We start from the raw sequence: 6,829 nt of genomic DNA on the forward strand, positions 1-6,829 counted from the left end.
TATCACTGGTAGATATGGTTGTAATTTACAAGGATGTTGCCAGGTCTGGAGGACCTGACTTCTAAGGAAAGATTGAATAGGTTAGGACTTTATTCCTTGGAATGTAGAAGATTGGGAGGAGATTTGATGGAGGTATGCAAAGTTATGGAGGTATAGATAGGGTAAATGCAAGCAGGGTTTGTCCACTGAGGTTGGGTGGGGTCTACAACCAGAGGTTATGGGTAATGGGTTATTTATTGTTATTTATTTATTATCTACACCTGCAAGTTTGTTTACAGTTCCTAATGTTTACAATTTACAGATCCTGTTTACAGTTACTGTTCTATAGATTTGCCAAGTATGCCTGCAGAAAAAGAATCTCAGGGCTGTATGTGGTGACATTTATGTACTTTGATAATAAATTTTACTTTGAACTTTTGAACTTTAAAGGGTGAAAGGTGAAATATTTTAGGGGAATATGAGGGGAACTTCTTAACTCAGAGGGTGGTGAAAGCGTGGAACAAGTTGCCAGCAAAAATTTCGATTTCAATGTTTAAGAGAAGTTTGGATAGGTACGTGGATGGAGGGCTATGGCCTGGGTGCAGGTCAATGGGAGTAGGCAGCTTAAATGGTTCGGCACGGACTGGATGGGCCAAGGGGCCTGTTTCTGTGCTGTAGTTTCTATGACTCTGTAGCAACATAGCATGTAAACATGCCCTTTGGCTTAGATTCCATGATGACCATCAAGTGCCCGTCTATGTGAATCCCTTTTTTTTCTTTTTCGATGATGAAAGGAAAAATATGGCCTAGGAAATTGGAATGCCTGCCTAGTTCAATAAAAAAAAAACAGACTTTCTTAGGTAGCCCTCCCTCCATATTACTGTTTAGATTGTGCTCAAGTCTTGGGGTGTGGTTTGAACCCATAACCTTTTAACCTGATAAGAGTGTCATTCCATGTCCATGGAATTGGCTGATCAATTGACATCAAGAAGATGGATATCGTTCGGCTTTCCCATTCCCTGACACTACACAACACACCCTGCTGAGATCAGACACAGGGAAGGCAGATGTGAACTGGTATGTCCCCTACAACCAAACAGCTGGTGATGTTCACTGTTCATGTTCACACGTGAATAGCAGCCATTTGACCATGGTATGAAAGGGTGAAGGGCAGTATTAGGACTGGACCTGAGTGGTGAGCTAGCATTATTCAGAAGCTGAGTGGGGTGGGCAGATAGGATAGGTGGTTAGGAATTTTAATTGCTGCTTGAATTGAATTCAGCTGTAATTTTTCCCATATTAGCAGTGATATTAAAGAACCTAATAATTAAGGTAACTATATTTAGCTGTACAGTCTGTGTCTTTCCCATTTGGAAAAATTAAATGCCAAATCCCCTTATCTCCACAAGTTTAAAAAGTATTAAACTAAAGATATTACATGCTAACAGTGTGCATATAATAGGCATAGTGACCTTCAAAAGTTTGTGAACCCTGCAGCATTTTCTCTATTTCTGCAAAAATATGATCTAAAATGTGATCAAATCTTCATGCAAGTCCTAAAACTAGATAAAGAGAACCCAATTAAATAAATAACACAAAAACATAATTGTTCATTTATTTAATGAGAAAAATGATCCAATATTACATGTATTTGTGTGAAAAAGTATGTGAACCTCTAGGGTAATGCCTTCTACAAAAGCTATTTGGAGTTGGGTGTTCCAATCAATGAGATAAGATTGGAGGTGTGGGTTGGAGAGGTGCCCTGCCCTATATATTTTAGAAAAGAAGACACACAAGGTCAGGTTACTGACAGAGCCTGCTCTTCTCAAGAAAGACCTGTTTATGTGCATCATACCTTGATCAAAACAACTTTCAGAGGACCTTAGAAGAAGAATTATAGAGATGGATCAAGCTGGAAAAGGCTACCAAAGCATTTCTAAAGATCTGAGTGTTCATCAGTCCACAATAAGAGAAATTGTCTGCAAATGGAGGAAACTCGGTACTGTTGCTACTCTCCTAGGAGTGGGGAGTCCTGTAAAGATCACACCAAGAGCACAATGTACAATGCTGAAGGAGGTGAAAAAGAACCCAAAGGTAACAGCACCAGACCTGCAGAGATCTTGAGAACTTGCTAAAGTCTCTGTTTATGTGTCCACTATAAGAAAAACACTGAACAAGAATGGTGTTTGTGGAAGGACAATAGACAATAGGTGCAGGAGTAGGCCATTTGGCCCTTTGAGCCGGCACCACCATTCACTGTGATCATGGCTGATCACCCACAATCAGTTCCCTGTTCCTGCCTTCTCCCCATATCCCTTGACTCTGCTATCTTTAAGAGCTCTATCTAACTCTTTCTTGAAAGAATCCAGAGAATTGGCCTCTACTGCCTTCTGGGGCAGAGCATTCCACAGAACCACAACCCTCTGTGTGAAAAAGTTTTTCCTCAACTCCGTTCTAAATGGCCTACCCCTTATTCTCAAATTGTGGCCTCTGGTTCTGGACTCCCCCAACATCGGGAACATGTTTCCTGCCTCTAGCATGTCCAATCCCTTAGTACACCACAGAGGAAACCACTGCTGTCCAAAACAAAACATTGCTGCATGCCTCAAGTCTGCAAAAGACTACCTGAATATTCTACAATGCTTCTGGGACAATGAACCATTTATAAATCTGAAGACAGAGGAGAAGCTGTTCCTAAAACAGCCTGTGGATCCTCAGGCTCCTGTCCTTTCTCTCCTCCCTGATGGTAGTAATAAGAGGGCATGTCATGGTTGGTGATGGATGATGCCTTCTTGAGGCACGGCCTTTTGAAGATTCCCTCAATAGTGGGGAGGTTTGTGTCCGTGATGGAACTGGCTGAATCTACAACCCTCCTTGTGATCGTTTGATACTGCGTATTGGAGACTCCAAATCCTTTGCAGGTACCTTCACAGCATTTAAGAGCTTTGAGAAGAGCACTCAAATTACCAAGGCATAGCAGTCTACAGACCAAGTATTGGTAATTGAACATGGTAGGTTGAAAGGCAATCTACCCACGTTATCATACACTGTCTGATCACCTACTTTTTATTCAATTATACTAATATCATTGAGGACCTCATACCAACATGCTGGGGTAGGGTCACCTTCGACAAAAAAAAGCTAATTGCTATATCACTGGCACATAAAGATTGTGTCATTGACCCATCAAGCCCATTCCTCCTTACAGCATGTAAAATCTACCCAATCATTGATTCTATCTTCTATAGGACTTATGAAGAACTGATGAAGGGTCTTGGCCCAAAATTTTGACTGTTTACTCTTCCACATAGAAGCTGCCTGACATGCTGAGTTCCTCCAGCATTTAGTGTGTGTTACTCTGGATTTCCAGCATCTATAGAATCTCTTGTGTTTAAGTAATATTCTGTTTTGCAACCTGCTCTGCTCACCACAGCCAACATAATTCTCCCTAGCTTCAATTATAATGGGAACTGTCATACCCACAGATAACAGTATGAAACCAAAACTACAGTAATTTTTATGTGATAATAAACCTTTTAATAGCTACTGTATTACATTGAGAAATATTCTCAACAAAATTCCAAAGGTGATACAGTTGGACGATCTGGAAGACCGTGTAAGGAATCTGGAGCAGCAGCTGGATGACCTTCGACTCATAAGGGAGAATGAGGCAGTCATAGATGAGAGCTACAGGGAGGTAGTCACACCTAGGCTGCCGGAAGCAGGTCGTTGGGTGACAGTCAGAGCGGGGCAAGCGAAGGTGAGCAGACAGGTAGTGCAGAGCACCCCTGTAGCCATTCCCCTGAATAATAAGTTTACCGTCCTGGATACTGTTGGCGGGGATGACCGACCAGGTGTGAGCCACGGTGGCAGGGCCTCCAGCACTGAGTCTGACCCTGTGGTGCAGAAGGGTGGGACGGAGAAGAGGAGAGCTGTCATCATTGGAGACTCTATAGTCAGGGGAGCAGACAGGAGATTTTGTGGACGTGAGAAGGACACCCACATGGTTTGTTGCCTCCCGGGTGCCAGGTTCCGGGATGTCTCTGACCAGGTGCACGACATCCTGGTACGAGAGGGAAAGCAACCAGAAGTCGTGATACATGTTGGGACCAACGACATAGGCAGGAAGAGGTATGAGGTCCTGAAGTATGAGTTTCGGGAATTAGGCAGAAGGCTGAAGAACAGGACCTCAAGGGTGACGTTCTCAGGATTGCTGCCAGTGCTACGTGACAGTGATGGTAAGAATTGGAGGAGATGGCAGTTGAATGCGTGGCTGAGGAGTTGGTGCAGGGAGCAGAGTTTTAGATTTTTAGATCATTGGGATCTCTTCTGGGGAAGGTGGGACTTGTACAGATTGGATGGGTTGCACCTGAACTCGAGGGGGAGCAATATCCTTGCAGGTAGGCTTGCTAGCATGGTTCGGGAGGGTTTAAACTAATTTGCGAGAGGGATGGGACCCAGAGCGATAGAGCAGTGAAAGAAGTGCATGGAGTAAAGCCAGATCTAACATATAGAGAGGCTTTGAGGAAAGAGAAGCAGAATAAACAGTGTAAAGACAGTAAGGTAGAAGGGCTGAAATGTGTGTACCTCAATGCAAGAAGCATCAGGAACAAAGGTGATGAACTAAGAGCTTGGATACATACATGGAATTATGATGTAGTGGCCATTACAGAGACTTGGCTGGCACCAGGGCAGGAATGGATTCTCAATATTCCTGGATTTCAGTGCTTTACAAGGGATAGAGAGGGTGGAAAAAGGGGAGGAGGGGTGGTATTACTGGTCAGGGATACTATTACAGCTATAGAAAAGGTGGGTAATGTAGCGGGATCCTCTCTTGAGTCAGTATGGGTGGAAGTCAGGAACAGGAAGGGAGCAGTTACTCTATTGGGGGTATTCTATAGGCCCCCTGGTAGCAGCAGAGATACAGAGGAGCAGATTGGGAGGCAGATTTTGGAAAGGTGTAAAAATAACAGGGTTGTTATCATGGGTGACTTTAACTTCCCTAATATTGATTGGCACCTGATTAGTTCCAAGGGTTTAGATGGGGCAGAATTTGTTAAGTGTGTCCAGGATGGATTCCTGTCACAGTATGTGGACAGGCCGACCAGGGGGAATGCCATACTAGATCTAGTACTAGGTAATGAACCGGGTCAGGTCACAGATCTCTCAGTGGGTGAGCATCTGGGGGACAGTGACCACCGCTCCCTGGCCTTTATAATTATCATGGAAAAGGATAGAATCAGAGAGGACAGGAAAATTTTTAATTGGGGAAGGGCAAATTATAAGGCTATAAGGCTAGAACTTGCGGGTGTGAATTGGGATGATGTTTTTGCAGGGAAATGTACTATGGACATGTGGTCGATGTTTAGAGATCTCTTGCGGGATGTAAGGGATAAATTTGTCCCGGTGAGGAAGATAAAGAATGGTAGGGTGAAGGAACCATGGGTGACAAGTGAGGTGGAAAATCTAGTCAGGTGGAAGAAGGCAGCATACATGAGGTTTAGGAAGCAAGGATCAGATGGGTCTATTGAGGAATATAGGGAAGCAAGAAAGGAGCTTAAGAAGGGGCTGAGAAGAGCAAGAAGGGGGCATGAGAAGGCCTTGGCGAGTAGGGTAAAGGAAAACCCCAAGGCATTCTTCAATTATGTGAAGAACAAAAGGATGACAGGAGTGAAGGTAGGACCGATTAGAGATAAAGGTGGGAAGATGTGCCTGGAGGCTGTGGAAGTGAGCGAGGTCCTCAATGAATACTTCTCTTCAGTATTCACCAATGAGAGGGAACTTGATGATGGTGAGGACAATATGAGTGAGGTTGATGTTCTGGAGCATGCTGATATTAAGGGAGAGGAGGTGTTGGAGTTGTTAAAATACATTAGGACAGATAAGTCCCCGGGGCCTGACGGAATATTCCCCAGGCTGCTCCATGAGGCGAGAGAAGAGATTTCTGAGCCTCTGGCTAGGATCTTTATGTCCTCGTTGTCCACGGGAATGGTACCGGAGGATTGGAGGGAGGCGAATGTTGTTCCCTTGTTCAAAAAAGGTAGTAGGGATAGTCCGGATAATTATAGACCAGTGAGCCTTAAGTCTGTGGTGGGAAAGCTGTTGGAAAAGATTCTTAGAGATAGGATCTCTGGGCATTTAGAGAATCATGGTCTGATCAGGGACAGTCAGCATGGCTTTGTGAAGGGCAGATCGTGTCTAACAAGCCTGATAGAGTTCTTTGAGGAGGTGATCAGGCATATAGATGAGGGTAGTGCAGTGGATGTGATCTATATGGATTTTAGTAAGGCATTTGACAAGGTTCCACACGATAGGCTTATTCAGAAAGTTAGAAGGCATGGGATCCAGGGAAGTTTGGCAGGCAGAGGGTGGTGGTGGAGGGAGTACATCCAGATTGAAGGATTGTGACTAGTGGTGTCCCACAAGGATCTGTTCTGGGACCTCTACTTTTTGTGATTTTTATTAACGACCTGGATGTAGGGGTAAAAGGGTGGGTTGGCAAGTTTGCAGACGACACAAAGGTTGATAGTGTTGTAGATAGTGTCAAAGATTGTCAAAGATTGCAGAGAGACATTGATAGGATGCAGAAGTGGGCTGAGAAGTGGCAGATGGAGTTCAACCAGGAGAAGTGTGAGGTGGTACACTTTGGAAGGACAAACTCCAAGGCAGAGTACAAAGTAAATGGCAGGATACTTGGTAGTGTGGAGGAGCAGAGGGATCTCGGGGTACATGTCCACAGATCCCTGAAAGTTGCCTCACAGGTGGATAGGGTAGTTAAGAAAGCTTATGGGATGTTAACTTTCATAAGTCGAGGGATAGAGTTTAAGAGTTGCGATGTAATGATGCAGCT

Source organism: Mobula birostris, chromosome X (assembly GCF_030028105.1).
Source record: "Mobula birostris isolate sMobBir1 chromosome X, sMobBir1.hap1, whole genome shotgun sequence".
Classification (NCBI taxonomy): Eukaryota; Metazoa; Chordata; class Chondrichthyes; order Myliobatiformes; family Myliobatidae; genus Mobula; species Mobula birostris.